This window comes from Dipodomys merriami, unplaced genomic scaffold, assembly GCF_024711535.1.
Source record: "Dipodomys merriami isolate MVZ:Mamm:240054 unplaced genomic scaffold, mDipMer1.0.p SCAF_36, whole genome shotgun sequence".
Classification (NCBI taxonomy): domain Eukaryota; kingdom Metazoa; phylum Chordata; class Mammalia; order Rodentia; family Heteromyidae; genus Dipodomys; species Dipodomys merriami.
In genome coordinates this window covers 8,193,092-8,219,455 of record NW_027205159.1, presented here as the reverse complement: position 1 = coordinate 8,219,455, position 26,364 = coordinate 8,193,092, and the positions used below count along the sequence as shown (strand labels likewise).

General features: G+C 42.7%; 1 protein-coding gene across 5 annotated transcripts in view; it reads left to right on the top strand.

The window, feature by feature from the left end:
- The first annotated feature begins 1,671 nt into the window (after positions 1-1,671).
- The window catches only part of St6gal2 (ST6 beta-galactoside alpha-2,6-sialyltransferase 2), an 82,913-nt gene continuing 58,220 nt past the window's right edge, over positions 1,672-26,364 (top strand). For 3 of the 5 annotated variants that reach the window (XM_069988633.1, XM_069988630.1, XM_069988634.1), the window contains exon 1: positions 1,845-1,920. The gene's annotated coding sequence lies outside the window, so the exon portion shown is untranslated. Of the gene's footprint in view, positions 1,685-1,844; positions 1,921-2,513; positions 2,597-26,364 lie in introns of those variants that run through there. The other 2 variants (XM_069988632.1, XM_069988631.1) reach the window with 2 other exon arrangements.

Sequence of the window (26,364 nt, the reverse complement as noted above, 5' to 3'; positions counted from 1 at the left end):
GATGTGGCCCCTTCTGCAATATCCCTGCCTACACTCTCCTAGCAGCGGCTATCCATTATCTCACTCATCTTGACGGATCTATTAGCCACACTCTGAACTCACATTTGGGAGATAGGTTTTGTTCTTTTTATCTTTGTGTCACATGGTCACTCCATGCTTTTCCTCAATCCCAAGCATCAGAAACAATTTGGGAATGTGGCTTAGTAGTAGAGTGCTTGCCTTGCATTCATGAAGCCCTGGGTTCTATTCCTCAGTACCACAAATGCAGAAAAAGCCAGGGCTGTGGCTCAAGTGGCAGAGTGCTAGCCTCAGCAAAAGAAGCTCAGGGACAGTGCCCAGTCCCTGAGTTCAAGTCCCAGGACTGGCAAAAAAATAATTTTTTTTTAAGTTTCAATGGAACACTGAGGAAATGCCTTCAGCCTACACTTGATTAACCGCAGCTCATTGTACCCTGTTGCTTTTAGTTTAATTCCTGTGATACTTCCAATTTCTATAAACTTCTCCAGGGAATTTTGCTATCTTTCCTTGGTGCTGAGTTCTAGACATGTAATAAGAACTCAAGGAATTCTTAATGAATTGGATAACATAGTTCATTCTTTCTCTCTCTCTCCCCAATTAGTTTCTGGAACATACTTGCAGACTTAAAAGTAGTAGATTTAGTGAACAGTCGGTCTCCAAAACGTTTGCTGTAGCTAGGACACAGGGATGAACACGGTTTGGTGGGGGTTGGGGTGACTGCTTTTCCTTCTGGGCCTAGGCAGTCGGGGCGGGGGGCATCATCACCCTAACAAATCCTTCTCCACCTGAGCCCCCGCCCCCACTTGCGAATGGCTGCTGGTGAACGGATCCTGGAGAGGACCGGCGGGAGTGGACGCACCCCACCAGCGCGCCGGGAGCCACGTTGAAGTTCAGAGGGGCGTGTTTACCCGCAAACAAAGAGCGGAGCGGTCTTGGGTCCCAGGACCAGCTGCCGCTGCCTTTAAAAAATCCAAAGGCCGCGGGGACAAATGGGCATTCCGCACGCGAGTAGACAGACACACCCGAGCTGCGGCTCCCTGCAGTCCCGCCCGCAGCTCCAGCTGCTGGGCCTGCAGCCAGCTGTGCGCTCCCAGGGTCGACTCTCCCTGTGCTCGGGAAAACAACCCAGGCCGCCGCCATCAGCAGAACTGTCCCAGTCCCATCCCACGCCGGTTTGGGGAGGGGGGGTGGGGAGGCTGCTGTCCCGGGAGGGCGGAAGGGAAACAGCCCTCTCTCCGGGGAGCTCCGTCCGCAGACTTGGCCGGCAGCCCTTCCCAAGTGGAAGGTGGCCGGCTCCACCTTCCCGATCTGCCCGGCGCCTCGCAGAAGCTCCGGGCAGTAGGGAACAGGCGGCAGCGCGGAGCCTGGCGGGGCAAGGGGAACAAAGGGAGCGAGCGGGTCCGGGAGGATGCTGGACTGCTCTGCGCCCCACCCAGCCGGTTCGCGGGCGCTGCCGGCCGCGCAGGTAGCGCGACCTCCGTCTCTGCCGAAGGGTGTGTGTCAGGCAGGGTTCACAAAGACTCGCTTCCGTGGGGCCCCACTCAGGGACTCCCCTCAGTCCGCACATTCACATTCCTGCATCCCTGCCGCCCCGTCAGGGACCCCGAGTGCCCCCTGGGTGGCAGGCGCTGTGCCGGCAGCGACGGTGCAGGTGGGGACCGTGCAGGTAATCCCCGCAGGGACTGGGGCTGGATGGAAGCGGTGGCTGGGGAGAAAGCTGCCTTTTTTAGGCAGCCGCGGCGCCCCACGCAGCCCAAGTGTGCAATCACTCTGTGCGAGAGGCAGGGCTCCGCGCAGAGCCCCGAGCACCCCGCCTGCGCTCGCCCGCGGGCCGAGCTTGCCGGGCCGGGGCCGCCCGGAGCAGCCGGAGAAACTTCCCCGCGCTGGGCGCCCGCCGGCTAGGTGAGCCCGGGCCGAATCCGAGGAGGTTGGAGGGAAGTAGGGGGAGGGGGGGAGGGGACCCCAAGGCGGAGGGAGGGGGGGCGCGCGGAGCTCGGGGCGGTGCAGCTTAGGCGTTCGGGCCCAGAGGCGCTGTCTTTGCCCCCTGAGGTTCTGGACCTGGATCCACGCAGCAGCCCTGGCCGCCGGAGCCATCGCTGCGCTGCCTGAAACAATGAGGCACGCGGCGCGCGGCTGATGGCAACCCCGCACTAGCTCGGAGGCCGAGCTTCCCCCATCCCCACCCCACGCCTCACTCTGCGCCCTGCAACCCCGTGCCTGCAGCTGCCGCCCGAGCGGAGCAGCGCTGGCCCCGGGGAGGTGATCACCGCCCGCAGGCCGCCCAGAAAGGGAGTGCAGGGTCTCTTGGAGCGTCCCCCGGTGGCATCGGGAAGCGGCGGGACTGCCTCCAGCAAAGGCCACCACCACTCCCAAGCTCCGCGGCGCGCGTCGGGCGCCCCCAGCCCGGATCCCCCTGCTTCGGAGGGCGTCCGTCCGCGTGAGTGTGGGAGCGCGTGGCGCGCGCACCCGAGCAGCTGCTGGGGAATAAAATGTGACTCGCTCTTCCCCGACTGGAGCGCCGCGCGTGCCGGCGAGCGCTAGGCACCGCGGTCTGCAGGCGCGGCGCGCGGGGGACAAGGTTAGTAAGGGAAGGCACGGGGAACGGGGCGGACGGGGTGGGGAGGGAAGGGGATCGGACTGGGGGGCGACATCTTCCTCCTAGTCACTGCTGAACACGAGCTGTTTAACACGGAGTTAGACTCCGCGAGGAGAAGCCAGATCTGTGGGTGGCGAATGTTGAGGGTGGCTTGGTCGGAGAAGCTGTAACGTTCTGGAGACAGGCTTGCGCTTTGGGGGACAGGGGGGACACGCAGTGGAACTCTGTGACTCTCAACTGCTGTTGAATTTTACTTCGGCTCCAGCCCACTCTTAGAGCTTCAAAATTGTTCTATTGATTTCTTGGTCTTTGTAGCTATAATGTGGAAAGGCAGATGGGGTTCTTTAGAATCCTCAAAAGAAAATAAAAAGGCCAATGTTAACTCTTACACACTTGGCAGGCGCTTTGGGGACCGTTTTACAGAGTACAGAGTGGGTGTCTCATGCATTCTTTGGTATAGAGAATGTGACATTCATCCTCTTTGGATTTGGCGGTGCGGGTGCAGACCTGGTGAAGTTAAACTCAGGGCTCACAGCAAATGACGCCTTCCAAAGAGGACTGAATAGCTGTGTTTGGAGAGGCTGTGCTTTCCAGGAATTTAAATGAGACTTTTTGTGATTGCCTTCCAGGTCTCTCTTCCTATACCATATTTGTTTTGTCAAGCAGAACTTCCAAAGCTCTGTTACAATCCCAGAAGCATTTTAGGGGGAGGATGTTTAGCTGGCTTTCTATAAACTTATTTTTGTTTGTTCTGCTGAAAAATTTGACAAGAAGTAAACCATACTTGGTGGGAATCTCTGTCTCCTGGACTCCTGGGCAGTGGTGAAGGGTGAGTCCTCTCTACCCAGGCTGCCTTTTTCAGTGAGGGAATCAGTGGAAGGCTGGAAAACATTCTGCTTCAGAAATACTTTCTACATATTTAAAAAGACGAGAGCCAGGTGCCTGCAGTGGTAATTCTAGCTACTCAGGAGACCGACATCTGAAAGGTAGAGGTTTGAAGCAGGCTTGGGCAGGAAAATCCATGAGACTCTTCTTTTTCATTAACCAGCAAAATACCAGACATGGAGCTGTGGCTCAAGTGGAAGGGCATCAGTCTTGAGTGAAAGAATTAAGGGACAGGACCCAGGCCCTGAGTTTAAGCCCCAGTATCAGCAGCAACCACCCTCCCCACCCCCCAGCAAATACTCAGGTTATTTAATAAGTAATTTTTGGAACTCATGATCAACATTTTTTTTTTACTACTTTGAATTGTAATTTGTGACTTAGGAAGAATTTCAATAAAACTGATAGCATAAGGTTCTTGCAGATGTAGAGTTAACTCTTCTTTTAAAAGAAAAAAAAAAGATCTATAGCCTTGAATCTGTTTTTACTCACATTCCTCCCACAACTATTTTTTCTGGATGAGATATTTGACACTTTTATAGCACATGGCCTTGCATTTTGTACTAAGGCATTAGAAAAACTGTTGGCAGTAGTGATTGGATGTTGTGATCAAAATGGAGAGAAACTTGCTAGATGGATTGCCTTGAATTTGTTCAAGGAGGTTAAGGAATGTACTCTAACACACAAGGATTTTTGATCCAATTCTTAGTTGCAGTTCATAGAAATTGTGCCATTGTACCTCTATTACTTGGAGCAATCAAGGTTTCTAGAATTTTGAGTGGTATCTCTTGTGAGATTGTGCTATGAAGTTTTGATCCTAGTGGAGGTCCAAGCTCCACAATTGCAAGTGCCTGTGGAGACTTCAGGAAAGAGTGCAAAGTAAAAACCCAGCAGCCTTTGGTGAGTTTATGATGTGGTGTATATAATCTAGGAAATAAAGACAAGGCTATTTTGAAAGAAGTATATTTAAATAGAGTTTGTGATCATTTAATGTCTGAAAATGTGTGCTGGAGTATTACGCAGAACAAGGCAATCACTTTTGGTGGTGGTGGTGGTGGTTGTTGTTGGGTGCTTCTTTTGGTGCTTGAACTCAGTCCCTGGGCACTGATCCTTAGCTTTCTGTGCAAGGCTTGCACTCACTTAAACCACAGCTCTGCTTTTAGCCTCTGTGTGTGTGTGTGTGCACGTGCACGAGTGCTCACATGCTTGTGTGTAATTGGAGATAAGAGTCTCATGGACTTTCCTGCCTTTGGAAGTAGCTAGGATTACAGGCATGAGACACCAGCTTGGGAATGTGTTTGGTTTCTAGCAGGGAGAGAGGTTGCTTGCAGGATGAAGACAGAAGTTGGGTCTGTGAATTGTGATCAATCCATCCACCAAGAAGAATCACATAGGAAATGGAATGCTGAGATATTCCTGGATATGCTTGCTTCTGCAACCTTCTCTTCTGAGATTCTCCTCTTTCTGAGATTATTTGAGTATGGAAGTATCTGGTGTATTGTTTATGGTATCTGGAAGTGTATCTTCTCTATAACTTACCTGAGCATTTCCTCTCCATTGCTCAAGTCTTACCTAAAATTATACTCACTCTGAGGCCTCTGCAGCTCCAGCTTCTATAAATAAATCTCCAAAAACTTAGAGACACTTGTCCTCTGGGAAATTCATAATTAATTTGCAGATTTTCTGCCTCATTCATGATACTCTGAATAAAAATTTCTTCTGCATGATACAATAGACACAATCTTGTTGAAAAAAAATTGGATTTCCTCTGTACGCATACTGTATTGTTTTTTCCAATTGATTTCATTTTTCTTCCTATTCTGAAATAGGATCTTAAATTATAATTGCTTAAATTTAATTAAATGTTTTATACCATGTGCTCAAATGTCTAAGGGAATCAGATAATATCCTCATTGGCAGGTTTAAGTTAAGTTTTGATTTTTTTTAAGTCATGAAAGCTGAAAGCTCATCTTTAAAAAAAAAAAAAGGGAAAGGCATACAATTCACAAGTGAAAAAGAAAAAAAAAGAAAGAAAGAATGTCAAGAATCAGTTCCTGGTTGTAGAATCAAGCAATGGTAAGTGAATTTTTACACAGAGATTTCCAATGGTCTTAATATAAACTGTGGATGTCAAAGCCAAGGACTGAATGAGCCATGGAAGATGTCCAGCCACTGTTAGCACATTATCACACTTGGAATTTCACACAGCTGCCATTTGTCCAAAAGACCTCCTTTCTAGAGGTTTGTTTATAAATGATGTTACAGTTTGTAAATGGTGTGCAGTGCCAGTACAGAAGCAGTGGGAAAAGATAGATTGCTAGGCTTCTTACAGTCTGAACTTTATTCTGACCTAAAATTCCCAACCTGCCCTCAAATGAATAGGAACAGATAGATTCACTTTGGTTTATATATTGGGAGCCTGCCTGGTTTGTATGTACAGTATGTTTAAAGGCTGTAGGATATGAACCAGGGGGCCCTGAGGCTTTGCAGGGGTGATTGGTCCCGTTTAGAACCAACACAATCCCAGCTCTGCCACTTGGCAAAAGCTGAGTCCTAACAGTTGTCATCTACCTGCAGGTCCTACATTGCCCCACAGTTTCAAGGACCCCATGATTTGGGAGAGGCTTTATGAATGGGAATGGCATCAGAGTCCTGCTACTTCCTCTGGAGGAATTGTACTGGACCCCTCCTGGCTTCTGCTGCCCTCTGTGGGCCACTTTAGGAAAGAACTCAATTCAAGGAGGCCCACATAGGCTCTTAAGAGCTGGAGGGGCATGAGGGCTGGCTGTGTAATTTCACACTGGACTTTCTTAGAAAGAACAAAGGGACAAGGACAGCTGTTGGCAGTGGCCCTGCAGTGACCTGCCCTGGAGAAGCTCAGTTTCCAGGGCTGGAAGAGGAGGGCTGAGATTGAATCTTTTACAGCTTGACTTCTGGTTCTGGATTCCTTAAGACTGATAATTGTATGTTCTGATGCACTTTAAAGCAACTCCCCTGCAGTCCCAGGAGCGGGTAGCATTCAAAGAATAATAATAATAATAATAATACATCACACCCTTCCATTTTCTTTGTGGAGATTATTAAAGTATACTTTAGCCACAGCCCTGGGAGTTAGTATTAGACTCATTTGCCAATGAAAAGACTGGATCTTAAAAATGGGGAAGTACCTTGGCAAAGCTGAGATTTGAACTTGGGTGCCCACAGCCTGTGCTTCTAGACTGAGACCCACTCAACCGAGAAACAGGAATAACTCCTGCTAGAGACCGTGACTGTGAGAATTCATGTTGGTGTCCTTTCTTATGACCAAGCAGGCTGGGCAGGAAGATGGTGTAGGATAGAGGTGAAAAGAGGATCCTATTGGTCGGAGGGATTTATCAGAACCTGAAAGCAGGAAAAATCTTAAGTTGGAATTTAAGACATAGGCCAGGAGATCCAAAATATCTCAACAGGCATTATTAGAATAAAATTCTGACAATATGAAAGGCATTGTATCAGGTGAAATTTTCATGGAAAGATTTAGGCTGATTGAAGAAACATATTCGTCCACTTTGAGTTACTAGATTAGTAAAGAGAGGGAATGGAAAGTAATCTCTTGGAACATTTAACAATATATTGGTGAAAGCACTGGTAAGGATTCTACAAAGAAAATCTCTGCCAGCTCAGTGATTAGCCTCTGTGTTCAAAAATTTATAATTCATATATTTGAGCCTGAGAGAGAAATGCTTTATTAAATTTCAAACAATTGGTTTTTCATGTTCAAATTACACAAATTTTTCAAGTAAATGTTCTTACATGTGGGTAATTGTTGTGGTTTCTAAAATGACTTAGCTTTAAATTAAATTTGGGAAAGGGTAAATCTCTTAGATATTCCAATGGCTTTATTATGAGAAATAAATTATAAAAGTAGCTTCCTTGAAAGCACACTGATGGCTTTTCTGGAGTGCTAGTATATTACTATAGGCTGAGCACATGCTTGTACCACTGCCCATGAATAGTAGAGAAAAGAATGTTGTTAGGGGATTTATTCATTTCAATTCATCTGGGATGGAATCATAAATGTATACTTAAATCAATATTTTTTCTTTTTTTTTTACTATTGGAAATAGGAGCTTGGTTTGTAAATTGTTTTTAAATTGAGAAAAATATCGATCATTAGAGATCGCCATATGGAGCCAGGTGTTGTGGTACAAACCTGTAATCCCAGCAGTCAAGAGGCTGAGTTGAGGGGATCAGGGGTTCAAGGTCAGCCTGGAAAACATAGGAAGACTTCATCTCAAAGAATAAATGAATAGAAACAAAACAAACGCAAAGAAAAGGAAACCTCCATGTGGAAAATAAACTGCCTTATTAAGACTCACTCATACAAACGCGCGCTCGCGCACACACACACACACACACACACACACACAGAAATACAGGAGGATGAAGTCCCTCCTTTACTGTGTTCTTACCTCTGGAGTGAAAACACACATTAGGATATTTGAGGAAATATATATTAAGTAACAGAATCAGATTATAGCTCCATCCTTGTCACTGGGAGAACTCCCTGCCTCAACCTATCTCCCCACCCCCGTCATCTGTCATCTGTTTCCTGGACTGACCTTTGTGAGAATCACATGGTCTGAGTTATACCAAGGGCTGTGGGAAGAAGAGAAAAGTATTTAGGTTTGAATACAACTCTTAATTCTTTACAAAATAGGACTTTTATGGAAAAGTATATTTTATTGAATGTGCACTATATGTGAGAGTAAATATTTGTACACATGATGTATACTGTCTACACAGGTGTGAAGAGGAAATAAAAATGGTCAATAGACACATAAAGCAATGCTCAACCTCTCTAGCCATAAAAGAAATGCAAGGCAAGTCAAAACAACATTGAGATTCCACCTCACCCCAGTTAGAATGTCCATAATCAAGAAATCTAATAACAACAGATGCTGGAGGGGATGTGGACAGAAGGGAACTTTACTTCATTGTTGGTGGGAATGTAAACTTGTTCAATCACTTTGGAAAGCAGTATGGAGGTTCCTCAAAAGACTCCACATAGAGCTCCCCTATACTTTCAAAATTTCAAAGGAAAGTCTCTTCCTTGATTCATAGTGTTAGGAAAAGCCAAATTCCTCCATTTTATGTTCAAAATTAGGAGATTAGAATATTGAACATACTAAATAATGTGCCAGATTTAATACATTGCCCTTCATGGATAGTTCTACATCATGGTTCGATCAACTGTAGTTTACAGATATTTAAAAAAAGCTAAACTGGGTAACAGTGCCTGTAATCCTAGCTACTTAGGAGGCTGAGATCTGAGGATCACTGTTCAAAGCCAGCCCATGCAGGAAAGATTATGAGGCTCTTATCTCCAATTAACTATCAAAAATCAAGAAATGGAGCTGTGGCTCAAGTTGGGGAGCATTAGTCTTGTACAAAGAAGCTAAGAGACAGTGCTCAGGCCCAGTAGCAGTGGGCACATGTGCACACACACACACACACACACACACACACACACACACACACACACACACACGTTGTGTCTTCTAAATATGTACAGATTTTTTCACACATACAACTTGTGTCTGTTCTAAATATGCACAGATTTTTTTCTTCTTATCACTAGTAACTTTGCACAGCATTTGCAATAATATGCAGGTGATTTAACATGTACAAGAGGCATGTGTGGTTTTTGTGTAGTACTAGGCTATTTTGTATGAGAGATTATGCATTTTGGTATATGCAAGGATCCTAGAAAAATATTCCCAATTGGATACCAAGGGAGATCTGTATTTAATACATTAGAATAATGTTCAGGAGTGCTGTTAAATAGGTTAATGTACTGATTATTTGGATGGAAGAATTTAGTCATATAGCAAAATATGAAGTGTGCTTTTTTATTATCTTTAAGTAGTTGTACAAAGGAGTTGCCACTTAACAAACCAGTTTATGAATACAATGCATCTTGATCAATGTCACCTCTTTCAATATTCTCATTTATATATTTAATTTTGTAGGATGTACATTGAATTCTTGAACGGATGCCTTGAAATAATGTGACTACTTTCTTAAGTGAAATCCTTACATTGTTACATCAGCTTTATTCTCTTTTTTGGTACCACAGAAATACATCACAGTGTATTATAATCACACCTTCATAATGCCCTGCATACCATGTTTGATTCTTACACAGGAAACACAATCAAAATATTTGGTCCAGAGTTTTTCCAGTATTATCCCAGCATTATTATTCACCATTAGATAGAAAACCAGTAAGATTCTAAAGGAAAAGAACCAGCTCATATTACCGCATCTGCCCTTTATGGATCAGCTTTAGAAATCTTTTTTTTTGGTGGGGGGGATCCGGTCCTGGGGCCTGAACTCTGGGCCTGGGCGCTGTCCCTCAGCTCTTCAGCTCAAGGCTAGCACTCTACCACTTGAGCCACAGCGCCACTTGTGGCTTTTTTTCTTTTTGCTTATGCGGTGCTGGGGAATCGAACCCAGGGCCTCATGCATGCAAGGCAAGCACTCTACCACTGAGCCACCTTCCCAGCCCCAGCTTTAGAAATCTTATTCCAAAGAACCCTTGCTTCCATATGGCATACAGAACCCACTTAACATGTGAAACCCTCTCAATTCAATGATGTTATACTGGTAAAACTAACTCATCAAACCCAAATTTCCATGTGGTTTTCTCTCCCTCTCTCTCCTTTCTCCCTCCCTCCCCCCCCCCTCTGTTACCCAAATCAGATCTACCTTATACTTAGCCAGGCAGATGTTGAGAGTAACAAGTGAGATTGTAATGTTGAAGCTCACCAAGAGACCCTGACAGTCACCCTGTGAATCATTTGCATATATATTGGTACACTTAGTAAACATGTTCACATGGTGCCTGGGTAGCAAATGCTACTAGGATGTTGTCTGGGACTGGCCTCAATCCACCCTCATCCCTGCTCAGCTATGAAGCTGGAGTTCAGTTAGAGGACCATTGGTACAATGCTGGATTGAAGCATTGCTTGAACTGATTAATTTGCTTCCGAAGGTATATATTTCCTATGATAACACATGATCTTTTCTCCCAAATAACAAGTCACATTTTTAAAATGGAAATTGCTTGATTAATTTTTTCTTGTAAAACATAAATAGAACCATACAAACTTTCTTTTCATATTTGTAGAAAAGTGTACAAGAAGAGGGGGGTGTACAAGAGTGGCAGCCAATGAGTGAAATGATCAGTATATGAATAACAGAAAATGACTTATTTAAATGATAACAAACCACTCAAAGTTCTTTTCTATGTGAATGTACTATCAAACTTTAGATCTGATCCAGCTAACATTTTGAAAACGAAACATGCATCAACTACATATTGAAAGCTGGAGGAGTGTGTTTAGAATGTATCAAAAGTGTGAAAATTAGGACAAGTCACATTTTGTATGGGATGAGAGGTAGGTTACAATAGGATTATATAATGCAAGAAGGAAATTCTTGTTTCTGTAATTTATTGGTAATTTATTCATTTTTTATTTGTTCTGGTTCTGGAACTTGAACTCAGTGTCTGGCACTGTTCCCTGCTTAAAGCTAGTCCCTTCTACCACCTGAGCTGAAGCTCTACCTCTTTGTGTGTGTGTGTGTGTGTGTGTGTGTGTGTGAGAGAGAGAGAGAGAGAGAGAGAGAGAGAGAGAGAGAGAGAGAGAGAGAGAGAGAGAGAGAGAGAGAGAGAGAGAGAGTTAACTAGAGATAAGAATCTCATAGACTTCCCTGCCTGAGTAGGCTTTGAACCATACTCCTTGAATCTCAATCTCCTGTATAGCTGGGATTACAGGGGTGAGCCTCAGATGCCTGACTAGTTTTATTTTTAGCATTACAAGTAGAAAACAAGAATTGATTGCAATTATTTTCACACTCCTTTTGCTTATACTATGCAGTTGCTGCTACATAAATCTTTTCTCAGAAATAAGATTAAGCCCCTTGGCAAGTTCAACCACAAACTATAAAATAAGACTTTCTTCATTTGGCACCAAGAGTCGCTAGGGTGGGGGAAAACTCTAAATGAGTCACTGACTGAGAATAAAATGGGAGACAGCTATTAAAGGTACAAAGAAACTCACAGCTACAAGTCTCTGTTGAACATCCTGTGCTTTGGTGAACAAGGCAAATCTGGAGCTGATGGGTCCACAAGTGTTTCAGTGGGGGGTTAGCAAGTTGGTATCATCTTACCCACTGCTTAATGCAGCAATGAATGAAACACACAGATGTTCAAGTTCTTTTTTTCTGTAGGTAAAGTTTTTATTTTATTTTTATATTTATTTATTGTAAAAATACTGTACAGAGGGGTCACATTTACATGAACAAGGTAATGAGTACATTTCCTATCAAGCATTGTTACCTCCTCCTTTATTTTTCCCTTACCATCCTTTCCCTCCCCACCTTCCCTACCACACTCACACTCCCCCATCCTCCCCACCCCTGCCTAAATGGTAAAGTTCGTGTTTCAACATAGTGTCTTGTGCATCTCACTGTTACACTGGGTCAACCTGTATCCCTATTTAGGCAAATTTGTTTTTTCCCTTCCCCTCCGCAAATTAGAAACTGTATATTCAAGATGCAGGGCACCAACATCAAATACAGTGAAAACGGGTTATACCCTGTGGGAGGAACATACAAAGAAACAAAAAAAAACCCACATGGTACATTATGAATACGTTAGAAACAATAGCAAGCAAGAAAAAAAACACTTGGGGTTCATTTCATTTAACATCATCTTATCTGCTCATATGTACTTAGCTTTTGACCTTTTCTGCTTGTCCCAGACATATACGAGTTATTGCAAATACGGGAAACCATGGGACCTATGTTTCTTTGGGCCTGGATTACTTCACCTAATATAATTTTTTACAAGTCTTTCCACTTCCTAACAAATGGGGCAATGTCATTCTTTCTGATGGAGGCATAAAATTCTGATATGTGTGTGTGTGTGTGTGTGTGTGTGTGTGTGTGTGTGTGTGTGTGTGTGTGTGTGTGTGTGTGACATTTTCTTGATCCATTCATCTACTGAGGGTATCTGGGTTGGTTCCATATCTTAGCTATGGTAAATAATGCTGCAATAAACATAGTTGTGCTGGTAGATTTAGTATGGTCTTGTTTGTGATCATTTGGGTAAATGTCCAAAAGTGGGGGAACTCTATAGTCTTTTGAGGAACCACCATACTGCTTTCCAAAGTGATTGAACAATTTTACACTCCCACCAACAATGCAGTAGGGTTCCCTTCTGGCCACATCCTCTCCAGCAGCTGTTGTTTTTAGAGTTCTTGATTATAGCCATTCTAACTGGGGTGAGGTGGAATCTCAATGTTGTTTTGACTTGCCTTGCATTTTTTTTTATGGCTAGAGAGGTTGAACATTTCTTCATATGTCTATTAGCCATTCTTTCCTCTTCAGAGAAGATTCTCTGTAAGTCTTTAGCCCACATATTTATTGGGCAGTTTTTTCTTTGAGGATTTGTTGTTGGGGGATTTAATTTAGAGTTCCAAGTATATTTTAGATATGAGACCATTATTCATTGTATGGCTAGTGAGGATCTTCTCCCAATGCATGGGCTTTCTACTGATCTTGCTAGTTATGTCCTTTGCCATGCAGAAGCTCTGCAGCTTCATGCAATCCCATTTGTCCAACCTTTCTTTGATTTGTTGTGTTTCTGGGTCTCTATTAAGAAAATTTTGGCCTGTGCCAAGGAGACCTAGGCTTTCTCCTATTCTTGCCTGTGATATGTTCAGGGTGCCTGCTTTGACTCTGAGGTCTTTGATCCATTTGGAGTTGATTCTGGTGCAGGGTGGTGTATAGGGATCTAACTTTAGTTTTCTACAGGTGATTAACCAATTTTGCCAGCACCATTTATGGAAGAGGCTGTCTTTCTTCCATTCTATTTTTTTAGCTCCCTTATCCAAGATTAGGTGGCTATAGGTCTGTGGGTTCATTTCCGGTTTTTGATTCTATTCTCAGATCTATTCTTGTGCCAGTACCAAGCTGTTTTAATTACTGTGTCTTTGTAGTAGAGTTTTAAATTTGGTATTGATATTCCCCAGCACTGTTCTTTCTGCTAAGGATCATTTTTGCTATTCAGAGTCTTTTATTGTTCCATATGAATTTTTAGATTGCTTCTTCCATTTCATTGAAGAATGAGGTTGGAATATTGATAGGTATCATATTGAATTTGTAGATAGCCTTGGGAAATATTGCCATTTTCACAATGCTGATCCTTCTGATCCAGGAGCATGGGAGGTTTTTCCCCTTCCTAAGTTCTGCTTTGATTTCCTTTTTTAGGTTTTCAAAGTCTTCATCGTAGAGGTCCTTCACTTCTTTACTTAAGTAAATTCCTAAGCATCTTATATTTTGTAGGGCTATTACAAAAAGACTTGCTTTCCTGGTTTCAGTCACGCTTTTTTCATTGTTGGCATACAGAAAAACCATTGAGTTTTGAGGGTTAATTTTACACCCTGCTACTTTGCCAATGTTTTGAATCAGCTTGAGTAGCTTGGGAGTGGAGTCCATAGGATTCTTTAAATAGAAGATCATATCATCTGCAAAGAGGGAGAATTTTACTTTGGCTTTCCCTATTTGGGTCCCCTTTTTGTTTGTGTCTTTTTTTTTTTTTGGAGAGGGGTCCAGTCGTGGGGCCTGAACTCTGGGCCTGGACGGGATCCCTCAGCTCTTCAGCTCAAGGCTAGCGCTCTACCACTTGAGCCACAGCACCACTTCCGGCTTTTTTCTTTTTTCTTATGTGGTGCTGAGGAATCGAATCCAAGGCCTCATGCATGCAGGGCAAGCACTCTACCACTGAGCCACTTTCACAGTCCATTGTTTGCGTCTTACTTATTGCTGTAGCTAGGCATTCTAATCCTAAATTGAAGAGAAGTGGAGAGAGTGTACATCCTTGTCTCATTCCTGAGTTTAGAGGAAATGTCTTTAGTTTTTCACCATTAAGTAAAATACTGGCTGTAGGTTTGTCATATACAGCCTTTATTGTATTGAAGACTACAATAAAGGAATCCATGGATTCCTAATTTTTCCAGAGCCTTCATCATAAAGGGGTGTTGTATCTTGCCAAATGCCTTTTCTGCATCTATTGAGATAACCATGTAGTTCTTATCCTTGCTCTTGTCGATGTGATGAACTATATTAATTGATTTGTATATATTGAACCTGCTTTGCATCCCTGAAATGAATCCTGTTTGATCATGGTGTATGATTTTTTGGATGAATTTGTGAAGTCGATTGTCCAAAATTTTGTTGAGAAGTTTTGCATTGATGTTCATCAAAGAAATAGTTTTCTTTCTTTGATGAGTCCCTGCCTGGTTTGGGGATGAAGGTTACAATGGCTTCATAAAGTTTGGTAGTCAACTTTCTCTTCCAATTTCATTGAAGAGTTGGAGAAGTATTGGTGTGAGTTCTGCTTTGAAGGCCTCGTAGAATTCAGCCGTAAATCCATCCCATCCTGAGATTTTCTTAGATGGGAGGTCTCTTATTGCTGTTTCTGTTACAATGCTTAATTTGGGTCTGTTAAGTTGGTTTAACTCATCTTGATTTTTGGCATGTCAATTTTTGCTAGAAAATCATCCATTTTTTCCAGATTCTCAAACTTATTAGCATAAATGTTTGAGAAGTATTCCCTTACAATGTTCTGAATCTTGGTTGTTTCTGTGGTGATGTTTCCATTCTCATCTCTGAGTTTGTTTATTTGGGGCAGGGCAGGTGCCTGTGACCTGCTGAATGGCTCCTAATGTTTTCTTCCAAGGCCTGAGTTGGAGCTAGCTTCTCAAGCTGGGCCTTTGTCAGTATCAAAGATGGACTTCTTCTTTAGTGGTGCTGGATTGACTACCTTTCCACCACTGCTCCATGAGAAGGAGTAAGGATGTCTTGGGGTGTACTCACTCCAGCCTCTTGTTTTCTGGGCCATCCCTCGTCTGCTATCAATAAGAGGAAGATTTCTGCTCCTTGTCAGTTCTTGCTGGTTATAAGTAGAATCTGCTCACTCACCGTGTCTGGCACCTTTGTCCCAGGCTCTCTCTGTTGATATGGCAGCTGCAGACACCAGCAAGTGCTCACTCCTTGGCCAAGCTACCTGGATTTTTCCTCTCTGGCCAAACTCTCTGTACTGTGATGGCACACTTGGTGTGATTCTGTAGCCTCAGACTGTTCACTGGAACACTAAAACTGCTTTCTAAGTGAGAGCATGTTTAGCCTCCAGCTTCTCCTCTGCCATCTTCCTCCGAGTTCCTGTTCAAGTTCTTCATATAAAAAATGTAGTTTTTCAGGCTGGGAAGGTGGCTCAGTGGTAGAGTGCTTGCCTTGCATGCCTGAGGCCCTGGGTTTGATTCCTAAGTACCACATAAGCAAAAAAAAAGCCAGAAGTGGCACTGTGGCTCAAGTGGTAGAGCACTAGACTTGAGCTGAAGAGCTGTGGGACAGCATCCAAGCCCAGAGTTCAGGCTCCAAAACAAGACCCCCCCCAAAAAAAATGTAGTCTTTGCATATAATGCATTTTAAATTATTTCTAAATGGCTTATGCTGTTTAGTGGCAATGTAAATGTTACATTAAAATGGCAGTGCTAGAGATTGAATGTTGAGTGCTACACATGCTAAGCAAGAGCTCTACCACTGAGCTATACCTGCTGACCTTGGTTTTTTTAAGATAGGATCTTGCTCTATAGTCCAGGCTGCTATGAGACTCACATCCTTCTGCCTCCTCATTCCAGAGTACTGGCATTACAAGGATGCATCACTGTAATTTCTGGAAATTGCTGTGTTATTTGGTGAATGATAGATACAGTTCTCCTAGTTTGGTTTTCATTGTATTTTTCATCAGTAGTTGATTGATTTTGTAGATGCAAAATGTGCAGATACTGCATATAGAGAACATACACACACACACACACACACACACACACATATATATATATATATACAATATATACAATGTATAATAGATATACAAACATATACATACAAATTATATAACATAGTATATATTATACATTGCACTATGCATTACACATTATGTCCACTATTTATTATATACATTGATATGTGATATGTATCTTCACATTTATATTTATATGAAATTTTATCAGTTCCATGGATGCTCACAAATCAGATTCCATCAGCTGAGTTGCACAATATCCACCCAAACTACCTCTGATGGTCTCAGAAGGGATATGAGGAAACAACCTTAACCATAAGTTTGCAAATCAGTCCAATCATAGGAGGACTTTCTAAAACACCCAAAGGTGGTTTCCGACTCAGAAAAAAAAAAGTTCTCTGTGACATGGTTCCCATACAGTACTTGAATCAGACATGAATGTCAAATGGAATCTGAGAGGAGAAAATGCTACATAAAAACATGTCATCCTCCTTGTCCTTTCTGCCTGCCACTTGATTTTTGCTTGTTTCCTGCGAAGAGGCCAAAGTCTTTATTTCTCCCCACCTCCCCCCATTCTCTCCAATCATGCCTGCATGAGTAATAAACTTATTATATCTATATGGACAGAAAAGAAACTAAGGTGCCTTCTTTGACCAAGACCCATGTTTACTCTGTTTTTTGAGCAATTGTAACTATCCCTTAGAATTTACTTAGAATTTATTCTAGGATCTCAGGGATACAAGCCCTTGTGATGCTCAGGTCTCTTACATCAAATGCACCATATCTTCTTAGAACTTACACATACCCTATATACTTTTAGTCATCTCTAAATGATTGATCATATCTAATACAATGTGAATACTATTCAAATAGTTGTCAGACTATTGTTAGGGAATAATATAAAGAAAATCAATCCATATGTGTTTGTGCCCAGAACACATGCAATGTATTTTTATTTGGTGTGGGGGGGAAGGCAAAAGATACTTTTTATCTATGGTTGGCTGAATCTGCATTTGAATCTGGAATCATGGATATAGAAGGTCATCTGTCTGTTATTCTCTTGGCCTCTTCAGCTCTGTACCTAACACAGAGTATTGCTTCATGGGAAAATTATTAAACCTTTTGCTAATGTCAGTTGTGCCTCAGAATGCAAATATGCCACCTGATGGATTTTTATAAAGAAGATACAGCTAGGTAGCAAGATTAAGGAACAAATATCACAAGCCTTCTGCCAGCCCCCTGGGTTCCCTCTGGTCTCTGTCTTCAAATCACTGTCTTGATTTCTAACAGAATAGTTTACTGTTCCCTCCTACTTTCATCAAAAAATATTTTTGCACAAAAAGCGTAAACAATTCAGATTATCTTCTTTTCTAGAATTAAGGCAAAGTTAACAGGAAGTGGAGGCATTTGTTGTAAGACCAAAGTAAAAAATGTCTGTATTTTGTTCACAATTTAAAGTTTTATAGTGTGTACTAGGCACTGCAGACTTGTTAAAAATATAAAGTTAGTTTTGCCATTTGCTGAATACTACATATAGGTTTTCCTTTTTGGTGACTACAACCACAGAATCAAAAATAAAATTTAAAAGCATGTAAAAGCTAGTACATTATGCTGCATGTCTTGTAGTCATATTCAAATAATAGAGGGAAAACACACTGTATAAATGAAATCTGCTTTGCTAACTGCATTTAATTTCACTTGACAACTTGCAGCTCCTGAATTGCAAATTTGGGCTCATTTAATATTGCCAGTGAATACTGATACGTGGATAGTTCTAGAAGTTATTTTGCATAATATAGTTAGATTACCTTGGGAGACATTACAGAGGAAATAGCTCAGAAAACTTGAGTAAGATATAGATTTAAGTCACAGATTCTCTGGCATTTTGATCTCATAAAGAAATTTAATATAACAATGTGGAAATAATAAATGAAAATCTACAGTCCTAGTAAGACCTTTCCCATGTCCATCAGTTAATTAGCTTGTGCTTAACGTATGGCAACTAACTCAGAAATATTTGAAAAGAGAGAGCTGAATGAAGTGCCTAATGCCTGCAATCCTAGCTGTTGGACAGGCTGAGATGGGAAGGATCATGGTTCACTGTCAGCCTGGGTAAAATGTTCCTGAGAATTTCATCTCAATCAGATAAACACTTGTGTAGGGTGACATATGCCTGTCACCCCAAACATATCGGAAGTATAAGTAGGAGGATCACAGTCCAGTCCAGTCAAAGAAAATACAAGATTCTGTCCAAAAAACAAGAAAGGCAAAAAGGGTTGGAGGTGTGGGTCAAGTGATTGAGATCTTGCCTAGCAAGCAAGAGGCCCTGAGTTCAAACCCCAGTACAGCCTAAATAGTTTAGAGATAAGAAAAAGAAAGGGCAGTGGGGGGGGGGGGAGAGAAGGAAGGAAGAAAGGAAAATAAAGAAAAAAAGAAGTGTGGAAGATATATGAAATTTAATAGAAAGGAAGAGAATAAGAGACAGAAGTGTAATTAAAAGAGATAGGCACATCGCTCAATAGAGATAAACTGTGCTGGGATTATGTCATACAAATTCAGGATTATCCTAGAGGCAAAGCAATTGCTTGCATCCAAAGCCAGATGCAAATGATGCCATATGATGTGGAGCAGCCTGCTTGGCAGCCAGAGATTATGTACTAATGTTCCATGGTTTGGTTTCTGTTTCTTGAAGAAGGGGCTGGGTCTGCTACCTGGTGCTTCAAACACCAGCCTTTCTGTGGATGCCTTGGGTCCGTGCCATTCAAATGGCTTGGACATATATGGGGGGCTTTGTGTGCCTGTCCAGAGTCTGTTTATCTCCCAAGACAGTGACATTTACAATTTCTGAAAGGCTTCAGTGTCTAGTCTATCATATCCTATGAGGACAAAATACTAAATCCTACACAGCTTTTGGCAAAAGGAACATTGTATATTAGGCATTCATTTACATTTGTCTCTGTCCAGTTCTGTCTATCATCTATCTGTCTGTCTATAGTGTACCAGTACAGGGCTTGAACACAGTCCCTCATTTTCTTATTTAGCTTTTTGACTCAAGGCTCCATCACTTGAGCCATACCTCTACATTCAGGTTTTTGCTAGTTAATTGGAGTTAAAAGTCTCAGGAGTTTCCTGCCCAGCTAGTTTTGAACTGCATTCCTCAGATCTCAATCGACAGAGTAGCTGTCCACCAGAACCTGATCTCTATTTTTAATCATAAATATTTATTGTGATATATTGTGATAATCCAATACTTTTGACGACATGTCAGGATCCAATCGAGGTAATTTCCATTCCTTTAAATATTTATCCTTTCTTTGTGTCGAGAAGGCTTCTCCCTCACACCTGTGTATAACCTATTTTGGCAAAGAGTCACTTTTCCAAACATTGAGCTCCATCATGTGACATTCTGTCCCCATTTCATAGATCCTATCTGTAATTTCTAGAACATGCTGCACTTCTGAATTAGGCTCCAGCTTCAGGTCTCCACTTTTTCCTAGCCACATCCACTTTCATGCTCTCCTCTCTGATCAGGTTGTGAAGAACTTGACCATTTTCTGTTCCTTCACCACCATCACCACCGCCACACTCCTCTCTATACCAATTTCTATTTTTTCCCAACAAACCATGTGTATGTGCATATGTGTGTGCATGTGTGTGTGCCTGTGCATCACTGTGTGCACACAGTGATTTAGCGGCCTCTTTTCTTCCCCAGCATCCTCTGGAGCTTTCTGCCTATGTGGCAGCATTTACCACTCTTAGACTTCACTCCCCTTTGCCTCCTGCCTAACTGTAAGGTCCCTGCAGGCAGCCCCAGCCCTGAGGATGCTGTTCCAGCTACTTACTCGGTGCTCAGTGGTACTGAACTCAGCAGGTGCTTCATAATGTGGGTTGAATGAATGGAGTTAAGAGTCCTATTAGATCCACTCCCTAAATGTGCTTGCTAAAAATAAAGAGAAGTGTGGGCTGGATGTTCCCCCCTCTTCCTTCAAGTTGAATGCCCATGAATGTAGCAGATTCCATCAATCCCCTTAGAAGCAGAACAAAGGGCCATGGGGAGGTGGGCCACTCTGTATGTGTGTTATCTTAGGCTCCAGATGCAGGTAAGCATTTTGGAGAAATGTCAGGAAATCAGCATGGAACCATTCAACCTTAGAATTGTTTGTGCGGCTTAGAAAGCCTACAATTCACATTTCCTTTTATAATTATTACAAATAGGGTTGAATCTCTTTGTTCCTTAGCAAGGCATTCAGAACACAGGACCAAGTATAAGTGGTAAATAATTAGTACATAAATTGGGTCAGATTTTTCCAGGGAGAGGTTATAAAAGCACATTGCCTTGAATTTATAAGTGCTGTATGAAATCCTAACAATTAGAATGGCATACAGCATCTGCACCTGGAAGGCAAATATGACAATGTTGGGATGAGTGCATTCCACATGGTTGGTAATTGGGTTGCACTTCTATTTCCTACTTGCCCAGATGTCCACAGGAATTGCTACTAAAATTTGGAAAAAAGCACCCTAGACTGGGTACAGTGTCAGCTGTCCCTAAAGAATTACATATGCTGTGCTTTGAGCCCCAGTCTTGTCCCAGCCTACTGCAGATGAAGACCTGGATACAGCCTGAAGTCTGAAGAAGCACTGGGCTGTCTCCTTTCCCTGGGTCAGATCCCTGATTCTTGCCTCATTCTGCCAGTGCTCTCCTCAGGAGCCAAAGACAAAGTTCAACATGTTCAGGGATTCATTAGAATTTAAGTGAAACTTTTGCTTGTTTTCTAAGCCTCATCCTGGTCTCACAAACCCCTGAGTCCTGAAAGCGATGCATTTTTCTTCTAGTTCCTGGTATTTATTCTTTTGGTTTGTAGTCTTCCTAAGAGTCTTGTTAAAAACTGGAGGCGTGCTTGGGCTATGTCAGTTAATTAAATGAACTCTTTCCCTCATTCTGAACCTACACAGTAACTGCAATGGAAAATTATATCAGAGTTGAATTTAGGGACATTGAATGATTATCATTGTAAATCACACATAGCAGGGATTTATTGAAAGGACTGAAAAGTGGAGTTTCAGACAAAGGGAAAGTATAGGGCCCATTTAATGAAATCAGCTTTATTCTGGAAGTGAAAAGAGAAGACCAAAGTGGACTTCCTCATGGCCATGGAAATGATTTTAATTGCATCTATAATAATGTTAAGTGGATTTTAATGACTTGGTGTGTGTGGGCTATTAGGGATTGTGGTGGAGTGTGACTGTCGCAGCGTGACAGAGCTGCTGTCTGGTGATCCCAGCATTCCCCGGGGCTATGCTGACCACCACAGCACCGCACCAACCCAGCTGGCCTGGCTTCCTACACCAGGAAGGGATGCTTTTAATAAGAAAACTCTGTCTACAATGAGAAGCATCGCTGGGTCCCAGACCACCGGCCTGGCTGTTATTCATAGTAACGTGTTAAAATTGTTTCATGCTTTTAGTGCTTTTAGATCTCTGCATACCCCTAAGCTCTATTGATTTTCTTTATAAGTCCTGCTATGCAAGTTTAGCCAGGCATACATTGCCAGTTGGGGTCCTGCACTTTTAATTATGCCGTTGTCCTTAACAAGGTTTAGAGTAGCGGGATATGGTTTTTTAAAAAAGTCTCAGGACTGTGTTCTAGAATATTGGTGCCAGCCTGAAAGACCTCAGCTGGGCTATATCCACAGGACTTTGTATTCTGTGGGAAACCCAAAAGCACTGGAAATGGAAGTGGTTTCAGATGGATCTGGAGCTTGAGGAAAAGGGTTGGCTTGGTTTGAACAAATCTTCAGCAATGGGTCTGGTATTGCGCTTAATTTATAGATTTTGTACTTTCAACTGCTTTAGAGTCTTGGAAAAGGTTTTCTCTGCAATTGGTCCTAACATCGGATTCAAAATTAACACAAGTATGAAATTAATAGAAGGTTTGTTTGGTTTGTTTTTGCTATGTTCCAGTAATACTAGGCCTCGCATGTGCTGCCTAATCACTGCCTCCTCTTCTCCCACCCCCCACCCCCAGTCCCCAGCCAAGCGATCCCTCCAACTCATTCAACTTTCTTTTATTTCGTGTCAGTGTTGTGTACCTTCCTGTATTATTTTTTTTGTTCAAGCATTTTTGGTGAACAAATAAAAAAAGAGGAAAAGGTTTCTTCTGGGCATGGGAAGAAAATACTATTTGGGGCTTCCTAGAAAACTGGTAACAAGGTGATATAGCAAGAAATCCTACATCTGCGTGTTAGTTTATATGTCATGAATATTAGAGGTAACTGGAAACTTCAACAACTTAGTGAATTAGTAGTAACCATTCAATTTACACATTAGTATAATGGCTTTTATACCCACTTAAGGTGGCCAGAAGAGCTCTTATCTTAGTAGGTACAAAACACATGGATATCTAGGTGATTTCTAGAAGAAAACGGACCCTCCTGGAACCACATTCTGCACAGGAGCCTCTGTAACCCTGGGGAAGTCGGCTTTAGGGTTAGATACACCAGGTGGAGAAAATGCCTCACACATGTATTTGGCATCATTTCACTTATCTCAAAGACCTCTCTCCTAACCTCAAGGGCCAGAGCCTCTGGGGCAGGGTATTCTGTTCTGTTTTACTACTGACAAGAAGGGGAGAGGCAGAGAGGACAACCCAGGCTAGGCTAGATGGCCATGTGTGCAGGTATGTGAGGGCATGGAGGCCTTCTGGGAGCTTGTGCTACTCAGACCTCAGCATTGGGTCCCTACATCCTGTGGGGGTCTATCAGCCAACCAGACCCTTTCCTTCCTCCTCAAGGTGCTTTTGTATTCAGGAAGGATCTGATTGGTAGCTTGAAGGCCTCCTCCTGCTCCTTCCTTCCTTCCTTCCTTCTTTCCTTCCTTCCTTCCTTCCTTTCTCCTTTTCTTCCTTCCATCCTCCCCTCTTCCCTCCCTCCCTTTCTCTCTTTCTTTCTCTCTTTCTCTCTTTCTCTCTTTCTTCCTTCCTTTCTTTTTATGTCAGTACTGAGGCTTGGACCCAGGGCTTTGTGCTCTCAGTTGGCTTTTGGCTTAAGCCTACCTCTTGAACCACATCTCCACTTCCAGCTATTTGGTGGAAAATTAGAGAGAAGAGTCTCACAAACATTTTCTGCCCTGGTTGCCTTTGAACCAAGCAAGATCCTCAGATCCCAGCTTCTTGAGTAGCTAGGATTACAGGAGTGAGCCACAGGAGCTGAGTTGCTTCTGGAACACTTGTCCTTTACGTAAAGATGTGTGAGTCACCACTCCCAAAGCTCCTCCTCAAAAAATATTTCTTAAGCTGTAGCAGCTTATCTAACTAATTTACCTTTTTACTCACCAGTGCTACGAATACCTTCTTTAGACATCTGTTGACTACTTTGTTCGACTGGTTGTGCGGCTTGAACTCAGAGCCTTGTACTCTCACTCGACTTTTTCTGGCGACACATGACAACTTGATTCACTTCCAACTTTTTGATGGCTAATTGGAGATAAGCATCTCAGGGACTTTTCTACCCAGGCTGTCTTCAAACCTTGATCCTCAGATCTCAGCTTTCTGAGTAGTTAAGATTACAGGTGTGAACCACCAGAGACCAACTAAAAGAAACTCCTTGCTTGATAGGACATGTGTGTTTATTACTGCCTAGCAATAGCTTCTTAGCAAATACTTTTTCTGCTAACTTATTGTTATGCCTTGGCATTCCTACTGTGAATAGTGTACTAAAGGAATGTTTTGGTGAAAATCACATTTGGAGATTAGAAATTTCCTTTGTAAGGGATGACACTGACAACAAATGCTATATCTAAATTCACATGTTGAATTGAAGTCTCTGTGTATAACTACATAAATGTAATTTCAAAAAGAAAAAAGAAAGCTCTGCTTTCACTATATTTGAGGTCAGTATAACTTGTGGAGGAGATGGGGACAAACCAGTTGTTTAAGGATACAGGTGGACCTGTTGCAACAATGAGAAGTACAAGTTGTCATGTCCAAAACGAGCTTTACAACGTCGGTGCGGGGGGGGGGGGGTGAGGGGGGAAGGGGGGGAAGGAGAAGGATTGGGATTGGGGGGGAGGGGGGAGGCTGGGAAGGGATGTGAAGGGTAAACAAAGGAGGAGGCTGCAATGCTTGGTAAGAAATGTACGCATTATCCTGCCCATGTAATTGTAACCCCTCTGTACAGTATGTTCACAAATAAAATAAAATTAAATTTAAAAAAAGAGAGAAAGAGGGGCTAGGAACGTAGCTCAGTGGTAGAGTACTTGCCTTGCATGCATGAGGCCTTGGGTTCCATTCCTCAACACCACATGTGCAGACAAAGCCACAAGTGGTGCTGTGGCTCAAGTGGTAGAGCACTAGCCTTGATCTGAAGAGCTGACGGACAGTGCCCAGGCCCAGAGTTCAGGCTTCACAACTGAAAAAAAGAAAGAAAGAAAGAAAGAAAGAAAGAAAGAAAGAAAGAAAGAAAGAAAGAAAGAAAGAAAGAAAGAAAGAAAGAAAGAAAGAAAGAAAGAAAGAAAGAAAGAAAGAAAGAAAGAAAGAAAGAAAGAAAGAAAGAAAGAAAGAAAGAAATTTCCTTCCTAAAAACAGAAACAGAGTGGCTTAATAAAACTGTCTGATAAATCTCTAAACTCTACGTGGATGTTAGATGGCTAGAGTTTTCTTATATTGGATTCTTTTACTGAACTCTGTTCAATTCCTGGTTTCCAGCAAGTTGTTTCACTCTTTCTCTAAAACATCACAGCACCTCCATTCTTCAGCTTTAACAACCATCCCCAAGGAAGGGCTTCAGAGGGATCAGAAAGTGGTTATCTTTGCTTTGGGACTTGTACACAGATATTTAGTTGGTTATGGCTGGTTCTAGAAATTTATGAGCTATGAAAAGTTTATTTTCAGTGTAACCGAGGTCAGAATGAGACATTTCCTCTGAAATCATGAGTCACTGAGCTATACCTTTGTGTACCAGTACTTTGTAAACTGCAACAGGCAGGCAGCCCGCAGGAGAGATCGGAGAGGGGGGGGAGGGGTCCCAAGTCAAGTGTCTCCGATTCTGAGGCTGCCACCTAGCGGAGATCTTTGTGGGTTATTCTTTTTTCTTTTAATTTTTGAAGAAAGCAACCAAACCAAAACAATTAACTATTCTTTAAGCTTTGGATCCTTTCCTCTGTAAAAATGAAATGATCTGGTTGTTCTTTGACAAACAATATATTGAAAGACCAGCCTGTACCAAGCTCCAAGGGATGTCCTTGCTGTTACTACATAACAGAATAGTCACAAAGCATAGAATTTGCTCTATGTCTAGGAAAATTTTGGGCTCTTAGCCAGGTACTGGTGGCTCACTGCAACCTTAGCTAATCAGGAAGCTGAGATTCGAGGGCCATGGTTTGAAGCCAGCTTGGGTAGAAAAGTCTGTGAGATTCTTACATGGTGGAGGTAGGCCTGTGACTCAAGTGGTAGAACACCAGTCTTAGGTGAAAAAGCCAAGGCCCAGTACTGGCACCAAAACGGGGGGGGGGGGGGGGGGGGGCTAGGGGGTGGGAGGCAGTTGTTTAAGTAGCCCTGGGGAAAGCCGGGACAGTCACATAGGTTTCCTCTTGTATTATGGTCTTATACAATACCTTGGTTCTTCAAGTGACTTGTGATTGGTGTAATTTACTATTCAGAGAGTGGTTTGGGGGATTGTTTGTTTATTATTAGTTGTACTGGATTTGATGTCTAGGTCTTGAGCTGACAAAGCAGGCACTCTGCCACTTGAACCATGCCTCCAGCCCCTTTTTTTGCTCTCATTTTTCAAATAGCATCTCTGAGCCCGCTTGGACTTTGATCTTCCTCTGCATATAATAGGAGCACATTACCATGCCTAGCTTTTATCGCTTGAGATGGAATTTCAACAACATTGGTTCCTGCTAGCCTTGAATTGTGATCCTCCTGATCTCTGCCTCTTGAGCAGCTAGGATGACA